The sequence below is a fragment of the Atta colombica genome, unplaced genomic scaffold (assembly GCF_001594045.1).
Source record: "Atta colombica isolate Treedump-2 unplaced genomic scaffold, Acol1.0 scaffold123, whole genome shotgun sequence".
Taxonomy (NCBI): domain Eukaryota; kingdom Metazoa; phylum Arthropoda; class Insecta; order Hymenoptera; family Formicidae; genus Atta; species Atta colombica.
In genome coordinates this window covers 382,856-398,638 of record NW_017259210.1, presented here as the reverse complement: position 1 = coordinate 398,638, position 15,783 = coordinate 382,856, and positions in this window count along the sequence as shown.

Below are 15,783 nucleotides of genomic sequence, written 5' to 3'. Positions count from 1 at the left end.
AACGATATAATATTATTAATAATATAATCACTATTATTTAAATTACGCAATTTGCAAAAGAAAATTGTAAAAATTTTATTTTCGCATTTATAAAATTCGTTTTTAACTGAATTTATATAAAAACAAGCCAAAAATATACGAATTATGCATTTACAATTTTTTAATTAATTAAACAGTTAACACATCATGATTTTGTTAGTAATATTAAATAAAGTGCAATAGTTAGATTTCTAAGAAATAAGAGGGTGCTCTCGCTTTAGGAGACTTATGACAGTATCGGCGATTTTCCTTTATATTAATCGCTTCATCTTTCATCATGTCAAAAAAGACATGAAATATCGTATTAAGTTCATTATATCTTGATATATTATTAGCTTTTCTCCATCGTTTTATAATCCATACATAGATATCGGGCGATTCCTGTGATATCTTGTGCGTATTTAATATATCTGAATTTCTACAGTAATTTAATTAAAAATAGAAGGCAAAGAATAATTATCCGAAATCAAATTTTATTTGCAGTATAAATCTTTTACTTTACGAAAATAAAAACTATGATAGCGTATATATGTAAGTACATAAAATTATGTGTATACATATATATATATAAATATTTTGAAAATAAAAATAAAAAATAATAGTAAAATTAACATCATGTTTTATATTTACATTAATAAATTATATATCATTATAAGAATATTTATACTTTTAAATTACAAAGAGCATTATATTGTGCACATCTTCAATATATCAAAGTTATCAATTTCAATTCAATTTCACTACGTGCCATTACAGCCATGTAAATAAATAGTATTCAACAGTAAGCACATTTGTACTTAGTATAATATGTTGCTAGTATAGTTACATTTGCTATCATTTGTACCTTGTACAATAGAATAAAAACATTAAATCAGGCACTAGTTCTGGATCACACATTATATTTAAATAATTATAGTATTTTCTTATATATCAAATAATGCATATTATAAAATTCTTTAATAATAATGCATATTATAAAATTCTTTTAGTATTTGTTTTATCTTTTTCAAATTATTTTTTTTATTTATTAGCCATAGCGCTGCATATTTTATTGAAGTCGTTAACTAATAAAATGTGAATAGCATTAGATTTCATAAAAAAAGTCAATATCATGCTCAATTGAAATTAAATCCAAAAAGATGAAGCATTTGGAACTGATTCGCAATTAATATATGGGGTCTAATTGTCATTACTCCATTTAATCAAAATTGAAACGTATAAAACGATCGAAATGAAATAAAATCGTCCATAATGTAATCTTCATGATCAATTGTTACTACTAAATATTTAATTAATTTGATATCCTTCTGGATAAAAATATGAATTTTTCTCTCAAGATACACATCTAGTGACTTCAATCTTAACGTATTTAAATAAAAATTCTGCGAAAAGAAAGACAATCTAATCTAGATTATCTATGTCGATTCTGTTGTTCACTACTTGCTGATTAAATGGCATATAAATACGTTATACTATACTGTATGTATAATATAATGTAATATCCACAAAGTTCCTAGTGGAATTGCAAAATTTATTTCTGAAAATCTTATAAAAAATATTAAAACATGTTTGTGAATTCTGCAGCAAGAACTAATTCAGTTAAAATATTAACCGATGACTCAGACACTATAACAGAAACGCTAGAAAGAGCGCACCATTATTGACCTTTGCTTCGTTCTTCGGTTTAGGCATGTTCGAACATCCTCGTGGACAATCTAGACATATCTCTCTTACCTATATATTGGGAGTACAAATTAGTTCGGTCCGTTTTTTTGTACATTTATTTCAAAACGAAATGAATGAACAGATCAATTAAAATATTATCGCTGCCTACTACTTTTTCCCATCTCTCAGGCAATTTTCGAATTCCATCTCGAAAAAATAACTCGTCTTTGGAGATAATCCAATTTTGGAGCCAGTTTTCGATTTCTGCGAAAGAAGTGAATCGGTGACTTGCTGCATTCTTCGGAACAACCAGTAATCAAAAGGAGCAATGTCCGAATACGGCGGGTGCGGTAAAACATCCCATTTTCCAAATATTTTTTTACGACTTTAGCGACATGAGGCCGAGTGTTGTCATGAAGAAGAATAATTTTATCATGTCTTTACTCGTATTCCGGTCATTTTTCTCGCAATGCACGGCTCAACCGAATTAATTGTAGCCGATACTGATCGCCCGTAATGGAATCGCCAGATTTCAGCAGCTCATAGAAAATAAGACCCTTTTGGTCCCACCAGATACAGAACATGATCTTCGAACCATAAATGTTCAGCCGTGATGTTGATGTTGATGTTGAGGTCGATGGCAACGATTAATCGAGCTTAGCATAGTATTTTTTCTTCTTGAAGTTGTCGTAGAATATCTACTTCTCATCTCCAGTCACAATCCGCAAAAAACCTTTTCTCTGTCTTTGAATCAGCTGTTCGCAAGAAAATTCGCATGAAAAATCGCCTCTCGGTTTCAGTTCATAAGGCACCCAATTTCCTTGTTTTTGAATCATTCCCGTAGCTCTCAATCGTACAGAAACGGCTTATTGAGTTACCCCCAATGATTCTGCAAACTCCTCTTGCGTTTGACTCTGATCTTCTTTAAATAATGCCTCTAATTCTTTGTCTTCGAATTTTTTTGGCTGTCCAAAGCGAGATTTGTCTTCAACGCTGAAATCTCCTTGAAATGTCGAAATCATTCCCTATATGATTTATCAGTTGGAGCAGGGTCACCATAAACTTCGACAAGCATTCGATGGGCTTCAACCGCACTTTTCTTTCAATTAAAGCAGAAAATCAAAACCTCCCACAAATGCTGCTTGGTTAACACAAAATTCGACATTTCAAATACAGTAAAAATTAAGGTTTTTGTTTGAAACTCAAAGCGATATAAACTGAATATTATTAGCAGATGTTTAACTTCTCTGAAATCTCCAAATCAGCTGTCACTATGAATCATTCACAACAGCTGGAACCATCTTTAGGGAAACGGACCGAATTAATTTGTACTTTACTTTGGCCAAATGAGGTTCTCTTACTTTTATTACTATCCACTATGTATGTATGTATAATAGAAATTTACGGACATACGATATATACTTCTTAGATTTCATACGTTGGTTACATCAATTGTCATTAGCTTCTATCGTTTTAAAGTAAAAATTTTAAAATGTACTCTCGGTCCTTATATAATAATACTAAGTCTATTTTCTTTATTTCCTTCGCCATCCTTTTTTAACATTGCTTATCTTTTCTTTAATAATATTTTTAAATGAGAGCATTAAATTCACAATTATAGGCAAATACAAAATTATAAAAAGTTTTTATAAAAAGCTTTCGATACCTTCAACCATGACCTACTTTTAGTCAAATTCAAACTATGCAGTCTATCCCATTCGGCTCACTCGCTAATCTGTTCATTCTTTCATACGCAGCAAATCTTCATATAACCTTTTTTTTCTTTTTTCGTTTTCTCGTGCCATTTCTCTCGGAATTATCTCAGGTACCAATCATTTTCGGACCCTTACTTTTTAATATTTTTATCTCTGATTTAACTAATATTTTTCTGTCTTCCGAGATCTTTATGTTCGCAGAATTACGACGTAATTCTTTTCAAATCCTTTCAACCTCCTTTCGATGCTTTAGCAGTCTGTTCCGCTTTAAATAAAGATCTAAGATCTATTGCCAGATGGTCTACTAATAATTCGCTGCATCTAAATCTTTCTAAATCAATCTTGCTAATTGTCAATTCCTCACTATTATTATAACATATTCAATCTTTCGAAATTTCTCTTAACTCCAATTCTTCCTCTATTAAGATTCTTAGTGTTCAGGTTAACTCTTCATGGATATTTGAGTCATAGTCGCGGCCGTCAAGTGTCGGGCTGCTTACGCTCGTCTACGTCTCTTTATTCTCTTTTCCACATCCTTTCCTGTTCTCAAAACCCTCACTTCTCAATTTTACTCGTTATTTGATTATACCGATGTTATCTATGTTCCGGGTCTTAATCAACAATTCCTTACAGCGTATCCTGTGTACAGTATATCCAAAATTCTTGCCTCCGCTTCTCCTATTGCGTCCATAAATGCGACCATATATCTTCGTATTACGAGAGATCTAGCTAGCTTAGAATGTGAAAATACTTTATTCTCCACCTGTGCTGTCTCATTTTTTTCCTTGTTCCTCTATATGCGACACTTCTTGAAGTTGAATTCTTATCTTCATATTACTTTTAATTCCCTTGTTATCAGGTACCAAGATTGTCCTTCGCCATTCATTCAAGTGCCGCTTTCTTCTATACCTCAATCAAATATTTTAATCTGTTCCAGTATTAATAAAATTCTCTCCTTTTTTGTCCTTCTTTAGTTCTGCTGTCTCGCATATCATCGCATATCTCGCATATCACTCACAATATTTAATCCTTACTTTATAAGCTACAATTTGGTGCCTTATCCATACAAACATGGGTCACTAGAATCCATTCGTTTTTTTGTTTATTCAGAATGATTAAAAAAATCTTTAAAAATTCATCAACATACTTTCTAGAATAAATATTAAAACTTCATTTTGAAAAATAATAAATGTAGTATAATTTATAATTAGAAAGACTCAGAGAAACTTGTACGAACAGGAATCGCTCGGCCACTATTGACTCATACTTGTAAGGTAAAAGCATGATGGAAGGAATAACATAATGTGCTCTGTTTGCAAGCATCTCTCTCTAAATCTTCGCCGTCTTTTCTCTGATGGAAGAATTTCTAGCCAAAGAACGCCAAAAACTATTTCTAATTAAGCAAAAAACTATTCTTAAATACGCAGTTTGGAATACGAAAGTATTTTGGCGTAGAATTCTATTCCTATGCTAAAGGTTTAACGCCTTCCTACGCGAAACTATATCCTAACCATAGTTTTGAGTACATTTACACTGTATTATTTAAAGTAACATGATAGTATCTTGAATTTATTTGGAATGAATTCAAGACACAAGATACGTTGCTGTCATAATGGAATTAGAATTTCATCGTGAGTAATTTAATATTAAAGCTCAATTTTGAGAGCTCATTTCACATACGAAATGTTAGGTTCCCAACATATACTTTCCCAAGTGATTCTTATTTTACAATGCATTTCATGCATCTCCACCGTGATCCTCTACCGGCGGAGATGCATAATGTTTACGGATGAGTAAAAGTAAAATGGCGTAAAATAGCTTACTTTGCAAACAGAAAAATTAAAAAATAAATATTTGGCATAGAAATATGTAACTTAGGAAACGATTTTTTCGTGCAAACGCGTAGCTTTGCGTAAATAGGCATAATTATTTCTTTCTCAATTATTCGATTGTAGTGTGATTCTGTATAGAAAGACGTAGAATGGCATACTTTTTCGGAATACTTACAAAAAAATGAAAACCAGTTTAGAAGAGTTCGATATAGAAACACGTGGTTCAGGATTTAAATGATTAATTACGCATACTTTGGCCTACTCTCTATGACTATGTCCAAGTATGTCATTTTAAATCTTTCATGTAGCTTAGCGTAATTATTTCTTTGTTTAACAACGCGATTCTACGCCACACTCATAGAAGACCGTACTTTTTAGTGTACTTTGGCACAGAAATTTTTCCGCAAAATTTTCTATGCATGTCACGAGGAGACAAAAGCTACTAACTGTGTGAAACGCGAACCATGGGGCGGTATTCATAATTCATTTTTATTTTAAAACTGTCTTAAATAATGTCTTAAGGTACTAATATAGTCCTCGGATTATGACTTTAAAATTGTACTTAAGACTTAAATGCAAGAATCGAATGTGAATAGCGACCTGTTTCGCAACGTGAAATTTCCTTGTTTAACACATTTTAGTTTTCTTTTTCTATAGAAAGAGAACCTAAGATACGTTATGACGTGTGTCAAACAAGAAAAGAAGCTTCGTCTCTTAAATGAAACTTACAGAAAGAAACGGAGATTTAGAGAGAGACGCTTGCAAATTCTGCACACCCCTTTATTATTATCCCTTATATTATCTCTTCCACCATAATTAAGAGAGACTGATGTAAATGATATATGAGGTGCTTGCGCGCGTATTTGTGTGTGCTCGTGCGTGCGCGTGTGTATGATTTTAATTATTGTTTCACTACTTATTGAATTGCTGTCTTACAAGGAAGGTTAGGCAATTCAAAAATTCTGAAAATTCTGAAATATTGTGCAAATAAAGTAGTAGATTCGTGACACAAAACTATTTTTTGTTCGTGCGGAATTACTCTTGATATAATATTTTTTCTTTTTCAAGTACGTTACAACTGGCTGCTCAAAAGCTGAAATGAGCAAAAATGACCAATATTTTATAAAAATTTATAATAATAATTTCTTTATTCATAGTTTGTTTTTAATTGTCTAAAATTTTGTACATTTCTTTATGTATATCATAAAATATAATATTTGATTGATTTTAAGTTTGATACATTGTTATTATTATTGTTGCTGTTGTTGTGGTTGTTATTATATAAAAGTTCATATTGTAATAGTTACTTACGTATATTACTGTTGTATTGATATTGTGTTGATGAATTGTATTGTATTTGCCATTTACTCTAACTCGCGCAGCCAATGCGGTATGAGACGAACAGTATCTAGGGAATGCGTATACATTTGTTTATATTTGAAAAATATATTATAATAGTTTTTGAATATAACTATAATATACATCGTTGTTTTCAGCGTCAAATGCTCTTTGATTTGCGTTATAAAAATTAAAAACATTTTTTGAATAGGAGTGCAGGTGGGAGTATAAAATAAATAAATAATGAAAAAAAATTTTTTTTATTGTAGTCCTAAAATATTCTCGAAACCATTTAAATTTCATTCCGGAAATTTTTTCATCTCTCTTAGTTTCGACGATATTCGCTTCAAAAGAAAAAAAACCATTTTATTCAAAAATTTTATTCAAAAGTGTGTTTCACCTCCTAAAACTGTGATTCTGTACGAACAAAATATGTGTCATGGATGAACTGCCTTACTTCTACACAAAAAATTTCAGAATTTTTTGAATTTACGATTTGCCTAGTATCTCTTGATAATTCTGCTTTGTAATAATAGTTTTGTTGACGCTATATACCATAACTATTTGCAAGCTACTTTAGTCTATTATATTATATTTTATGTTCATGTCTATTATTCTATTAACAGATAATCATTTTCATAGAACAATAGTCTAAATTAAATCTAAAAAAAAAGTTTGGACAGATATCACATACTTTAAGGCTTACATTATTATAATGTTACTCTTTATTTGTCACATTTTCTGTACACATTGTCACAATTACAATTTTTACTTTATATATAAAATTATAATAATTCTTTTCTGTCGCGTAAACGACCAATACGATTTTTTTAAAGGAATTTAAATTGTGCTTACATGAATTTGCTATAATAGACAACGTATTGGAAGCTCTCGGAGCATCCAAGGAATACCAAAGGGTATGTAACTGGATAATTCGAATAATAATCGTGTGGATTGTATACGTTTTTTATCAATTAACATATTCTAACATATTTTATTACTTTTTTTTAAATTAAAATAATTATGATATAAATTTCATCTAGTTTTTTTTTTCGACGATTATTGGGTTTCTATGGAATTATCCGTTATGTCATTATCTTAAATCCTCTGATTTCTGCAGCTATTCTTGGATTAGTATTATACATGTGTATACACTTTGTGAGCTATTTTTATTGACATTGTACATCAAAATGTTTATTATGTGAAATACATAAAGATCTTTTGGTAACATATAATAAATAGAAACCATCAACCTTGACAACATAAGTATGTTTTCTATGTTGTCTGTATGAAACATGTACAATATATACAATACTTATTTGGAGTTTTAAAGATATACTAAACAACAATTACTTAAAATAAATAATTAAGCACTACGTTTCATTAAGTATTTATAAGAAATGAGCATCTTTAGAAAACGCTGCAAAGAAAGAAAATATTGAATAATGTAATTGAATATACAGTCAAAATTTCAACCTTCAATGAATTTGATCTTGATATATGAAAAAATAACAGTAAAAGTAACGTAAAATTGTAATATAAAAGATAACGGTAAAATCATTATAAAAGAGTAATGACAAAACTAAAAGTAACGTCTGTCCCTAGCTATAAGAGAAAGCTGCGCCGCATGTCGATAAGTAGTTATAATTGTAGTTACGATTGAATCAGACGCTATGCCTCTGCAATAGAACAGGCTTCCATATCCAAAGCGTCCTGCGTCGAAAAACTTAAATGAGTTTCAAAAAATTCGTATAAAACATTCGTATAACAGTTTCATCTTTGTGCATGCAAATATTTGGACGGCCCCGGAGACGAAACTGTATAAAACAGCAAGAAATAAAACTTATTTTTGCTGTGAAATTTTTACGCTCTTCCCAAATGTCTCCACGATTCGCCTTTGATGCATTAATGTCTATGAGGATGAGCATGAACGATGTAATTTCTTAATTTCAAATTGGAATATGACGAAGTGACGTGATGTGATATTTGGAATTCACTGTTATAGATTTTCAACGATTTTTGCGCGTTTTAAGGAGTTAAGGAAATATTAGGTTAATAATAAAATAAAATTTTTGCAAAAAGTGATTGGAATTGGAAATTTACACTTTAAAATGAATGTTAAGGTAAACGTATCAGTGACCGGATGTGTATTGTAAGTCCGGATATTAACACAAGTTAATTATTTATTTATATTATTATCTAAGGATGTTCCGCATATATCAATATATTAAGGGATACAGAATATCGAATATCCATCAAATTCTTTTTGGATATTCAATTATCCAATCGGATAACGAATTTTCCGAATATCTGGATATCTGGAAAGAGATTTCCAAAGAAAAACGAAAAATGGCATGGTCTTTTAACCACAAATATTTTAACAAAAGATCCTTTAAGGAGGTCTTTACATTTGAGAGACGATTTTGAAGAAATTCTTAGAGAATGTTTTTAATAAATAAAAATTTAGGTATAGTTAAAAACGAATATAGGTTTAGAAAGTGTTTACAATACGTATAAAAAAATATATTTTTTGTAGTGTTAATTTTTTACACAATAGTAAAATAAGATGATGCTGAAATTAGGCCAGTACCGCGGATGGATATGGTCAAATAGTGATCAAAGGTTTAGGTCGCATTGTTGGTCTTATAGCAAAAGTAAAGCTTTTTCATATAATGAATGGACTTGTAATTCTCGCTCGAACTAGAATAATTAATATTATATTCATATTTTCAAAATGGTAACAATTTGAAAAAATATCGAATTTTCCTAACATTTTTCCTTTTACCAGGTAAATATGAAACTGGAATTTTTTAATAGAAAATACACGTTTATTGCATGAAAATAATAAAAAATATTTTATTCGAAATATTGCCCATCGGTAGTTATACATTTTTTCCACCTGTTTAACAATTTGTGGATGCCACGCCAAAAAAATTGTTGCTCTTTTGAGCCAAACCAGTCATCTAGCCATTTTCGTACATCTTCGTAAGAAGTGAAGCGCTGCTGAGCAAGTGCGTGTCCCATCGATGCAAATAAGTGATAATCGGACGGAGCCAAGTCTGGTAAGTAAGCCGCATGCGAAAATATTTCCCAACCAAATGCCTCAATCGTTTCCTTGATCAGTTTTACTGTGTGTGATGGTGCATTATCATGAAGCAAAATCACTTTGTGTTGCCTTTTTGATATTCCGGTCATTTTTCAGACAAAGCTTGATTCAAATTGATCATTTGTTGTCAGTAGCGTTCAATATTAACGGTTTCGCCAGGTTTTAGCAGCTCATAATAGATCACACCTTTCTGATCCCACCAAACACAGAGCATTGTCTTCCGTCCATAGCGATTTGGCCTTGCAGTCGATGTCGATAGTTCGCCTGGAGTTATCCATGATCTTTTACGATCACTTAAGATTCTCAAAATATATCCACTTTTCATCACCAGTCACAATTCGATGGAGAAATAATTTTCTTTTGTACTTGGCGAGCAGCATTTCGCAAGTGATTTTTTTATTTTCCTGCTGTCTTTCATTCAGTTCATGTGGAACCCATTTTCCCTTCTGGATTTTTCCCATGGAAAATCAAACGTATGGAGACGGCTTCTCGTATCACATTCAATTGATCCGCAAGTTGTTGTTGAGTTTGAGCGTCATCCTCATCCAACAATGTTCGCAATTCGCTGTCTTCAAACTTTTTCGGTTTTCCACGTTCTTCGTTTCTCACGTCAAAATCGCCATTTTTGAATTTTTTAAACCATTCAAAGCACTGTGATTTACCAAGAGCATGTTCACCGTAAGCTTCGACAAGCATTCGATGCGATTCTGCAGCAGTTTTCTTCAAATGGTAACAGAAAATCAATGTGTTCGCAAATCGTAGTTTCCAAGCACAAAATTCGACATGTTCAACGCTATTACAAACTATACTGTTGTATGAAACTTGTATTATTGTGAGTTGAAAATCTTTGTCAGATGTCAGAACAAGGAAATGGCGTCAATGGCGCCGTCTGACGGCAATTACATTGACAGCTATGGCCATTTATTGGTAAATTCCGGTTTCATATTTACATATTTGGTATTTGATCTTTAAAAGAATAGAAAAACCGTAGACTATTAATTCTAATACGGGCGATAATGATATATTCTCTGAGTATAACCGTAAAAATAGAAATTATAAGATGGATGATTAGCGAAGGCAGCAGCGCCAGAATAGGGATTGAAGCATGAAACAATAAAAATAGTTGCATTCCAGCTACACTAACATTTAGTCACTTAACCCCATAATCTACTTTACATGACGCAGTCAAAAATAAAAGTAGCTTAACAAAATAAGTGAAAAAGGACACAGGTCTAAACAAAGCATAAAATAAGTGAACAATAACTGAACTGAAGTGAATAATAACTGAACTGAAATAAAACGAGATGACGATGGGGGATCAATGAGGAATTGCACTAACTGGCATGACTGACAACGTAACAGAAAATTGGAAAATGTGGCGAATGAGATTCGAGAATTACCTTGTGGCCGAAATAAAAAATCAGAAGCAGTCAGTGCACAACTTCTACACTACATAAGAGAGAAAGGATACAAAGATGAGAAAAATAAAGTAACGAAACTAATAGAGAAGTTTGAAACGCATTTTAAATTAAAGGAAAACATCGCGAGAGATACAAATTTTTCTCGTATCGATGGCAGCCAGGACAAACGTAGAACAATTCATCACCGAGAAAATAAAAAGCGATGAAATGCAAACTGGAAGAATTCCAAGACAGCCTGGTGAAGACAATGTTCACGTATGGCATGAATAATTCGACAATCCGAGAGCAGTTGCTTCAGAATGATGAACTAACATTGGATAAAGCAATAAAACAGTGTCTCATCATTGAAAAGGCGAGAGAAAGAAATCACGCAATGGAGAGGATGGCAGCAACGTCCGACAACAGCGTAAACGCCATCTATAAAAAGAAAGATCAACAAAACGGATCAAAAATGGGCAAAAGCGGAGGACTTATAAAACAAATTAACAATTGTAGGAAATGTAATAGGTCACAACCAATAAATAAGTGCCCGGCTTATGGACAAACATGTCATATCTGTAAAAAGCAAAATCATTTCGCGAGTAAATATTTCAAAAATGAAATAAGTAAGAATAAATTAAAGGAAAAAGAGAAACAAGCCAAAGTTGATGAAATTGAATTAACAAAAACAGGAGACGAGCATTTGTTTATTAAATTGAAGTTAATGAAATAACGGAAGATGAATGATTCAAAGAAATCAAAATAAATGGGAAGGTTGTAAAATTTAAAATAGACAGAGTTCCAAACATTCTTACATATTTAGAATTTATAATGTTAGGGTTACCTAAAGAAGTAGTACAAAAAAATCACAACAAAATTAAATACGTACTCAGGGCATATATATTTGAAATAATAGGTAGCTGTAAACTAGCATATAAAATTAATTCAAAAACATACGAGATAATGTTTTATATAATTAATACAGACAAAAAATCTCTATTAGAGCTGAGGACCTTAAAATTACTAAATATGATACATAGACGCTGTAGAAGAAATTGATAATATAGACTATCAGGAAACAATTAAAAAATATATAGATTTATTTAAGGGTACAGGATGTATCGCCATACCACATTGAGTTAAATGAAAATACGAAACCGATAGTACACCCAACTAGAAAGATACCGATACCGTTAAGAGATAATTTAAAAGAAAGTTTAGATGCACTGGTAAAAGAAAAAATTATTTAAAAAGTAGTACTGAGTGAATGCTCTTGTCATGAAGAAATCCAACAGTAAATTGAGAATATGTCTAAACTCAAAAGATTTGAATAATAAAATTAAAAGAAAATATTTTCAAATACTGAGTGTAAAACAAATAACAAGCAAATTAACTGGAGCTAAATATTACAGCACGCTTGATACAAGTGGATTCTACCAAATAAAATTAAATGAGGAAAGCTCAAAGTCGTGTACATTTGGAAAACCATTTGGGAGATATCAATTTTTAAGATTACCATATGGCATTAAATCAGCACTGGAAGTGTTCCAAGAAAGATTTAAGAATATTTTCAACATAGAAAGAGTTGAAATTTATATTGATGACATTTTAATCTGGGGGGAAACAAAAGAAGAGCATGATGCTTGCCTGCATAAAGTACTAAATATCGCGAGAGAAAACAATGATCTTAGAGATACAAACCCCAGCAGATAAAAATGACGTACAAAGAATATTAGGAATGTAACGTATGTAAGTTTGTTAAAAATTTCTCAGATATGCATAAATAGAGAAAGAGTTATTAACTATTTAGTTTGGTTTAACAAAGTTTCATGAATATATCTATGGGAAAAGAGTAATAGTAGAAATCGATAACCCAACCCCCCTGATTCCGATTTTCAAAAAACCGTTAAATAAATGTCCAGCGCGTCTACAATATATGTTGTTACAAATACAAAAATATGATACCGATTTAAGATAAGAGATAAGATAAGAGAGAAAGACTTAATATTGGTTGGTGCATTATCACGGGTATATCAAAAACATAATTATGATATATAAACATAAAACAATAACATATAAAGAAACCTGTAGCACAGAATAGGAAAAAGAAATCAATTCACAAGTGTGCGCGATAATGTGTCAGATCAACGGCAGAGAAAATCGAAGAACTAAAAATAGAAACAAGCAAAGATTCAGAATTAATAGAAATGAAAAAAATAATTGAAAATGGCTGGCCAAACAACTGGAAAAAACTAAAAGATTGTTCAAATTTACGCACAATACAGAAGTGAACTAACAGTAACAGAAGGATTAATATTTAAGGGTCAAAGCTTAATAATTCCTAGAAGTATGAAAAATGAGATGTTAAATCGCATACATTATACACATATAGGAACTAATAAATGTATACAATTAGCACAAGAATCAATCTTTTGGCCAGGCATGACTAACCAAATTAAGCAAAATATAGCAAATTGTCCATTATATCTAAAATATGCCAAGCAAAATAAAAAATCTTTAAAGTCATATGAAATACTGAGTCTGCCGTGGAATAAGATTGCGACATCTTTGAATTAAATGGAAAAAAGTACTTGATAAATGATAGATTATTTCTCAAAATACCCAGAAGTAGAAGATCTTAAAGGAAATATGACAAGTACAACAGTTATAGAGAAAATGAAAACAACACAAGTTTGCAAGACGGTTTTCCATTGTGGTCTCAGACGGAGGAACATAATTCACGTCAAGATTTATTCAATTTACGAAAGACTACGAATTCAACCACATAGTATCGTCACAAACATATGCTCTGTCAAACATAGGTGAAAGACATACAAACCGTGAAAAAAATATTTAGGAAAGTACTAGAAGAAATAGCAGATTTAAATAGCGTTGTTACATTATAGAAACACTCCTAAGGAATGTCTCACCGGCTGAGGCTTTAATGTCCAGGAAATTAAGAAGTAAGCTACTGTACACAAATAAGTTTTTAAAACCGAAAATTATAACAAATATTGTAAAACAAAAAACTATCGCTAAATACAATGTAAGGAACAAATATATTACAATGCGAAAAAATGCCAAAGATAAGATAAGGTAAAAGTCTATGTACATCGTATCAAAAATCAGAGTAATATCCAGGAGCAGTTTTATGTCAACTAAGAAATAGAACATACAAAATTAAATTAGCCAATAGATTTAATCTTATAAGAAACAGAAGACTCATCAAACTAGTAAGTCATCAACTAAAAAAGAAAGTCAAATAAAAAGAGCTCTTAAAAAAGGAGGAAAAAACATTAAAGTCTTCATAGAAAACGGAGATGACACAGACAAAGCGGAGAAAAGTCCTAGGAATACAGAAGCTAAAATTACAAGATCAGGGAAAATCACAAAAACACCTGACAGACTGATGATGAATTACTAGTAAAAAGCAAAGCAGAACAAGCGCGACAATTAATTAGGGAGATTGTATAGTCCATTATATAGTTTAGAAAAAAGAAAAGAAGATGTAAGGTAGATGACACGGTGACCAGCGAAGGTAGCAGGTCCATACAGGATAAGAATTGAAACAATAAAGGCAGTTGCATTCCAGCTACACTAGCATTTCCCATAACCTATTTTACAGAAGTCAGGCGGACTTTTGCTTTTTTTGTGATTTTTGTGACCATATTCGAAAATATTTCGGAAAAAAGGCGAATAAATATTTGAAATACAACATACTTTGCTTCCGCCGTTTTCCTATAGATGGCTTTAGCAGTAAGTGGTGGTCGAAATAAATAGATCATAGACGTAATACAATAAACTTGGACATCTGTCAACATAACCCCATAGAAACATTAGTCGATTTGTATCTGCATCATAAAGTTATTCTCGATTGAAAATGTCAGCTTACGAGCCAAATTCTCGTCATTTGCGGGAGGTTTTAATTTGTTGCTTCAATATGAAGAAATCTGCGGCTGAGGCTCATCGAATGCTCTCAAATACTTATGGTGAGGCCGCTATTAGTAAAAGAACGTGTCATGAATGGTTTCAACGCTTCAAGAACGGTGATTTTGACGTCGAAGACCGGCATAGCGGTGGAAGAGAGAAGGTTTTCGAAGATGCAGAATTAGAGGCATTACTTGAGCAAAACTCGTGTCAAAATCAAGAAGAATTGGCACGATCATTGGGAGTGACTCAACAAAACATTTCAAAACGCGTCAAAGCCGTGGGAATGATTCAGAAGCAAGGAAATTGGGTTGCCGTACGAATTGAAGCCGAGAGATGTTGAACGGCATTTGTTTGCTTGTGAACAGCTGCTTGAAAGGCAAAGACGGAAGGGATTTCTGCATCGCATTGTGACTGGGGATGAAAAATGGGTTCATTACGATAATCCCAAGCGCAGAAAATCATGGGGAGTTCCTGGCCATGCTTCCACGTCGACGGCCAAACCAAATATTCCTTGGCTTCAAAGTCATGCTCTGTATTTAGTGGGACCAGTTCGGCGTAGTGTATTATGAACTGTTAAAACCGACTGAAACAATCACAGGCGATCGAACGCAATTGATGCGTTTGAGCTGAGCATTGAAAGACAAACGGCCGCAATACAACGAGAGACACGATAAAGTGATTTTGCAGCATGACAATGCTCGATCCCATGTTGCGAAAGTGGTCAAGACATACTTGGAAACGTTGAAATGGGAAGTCCT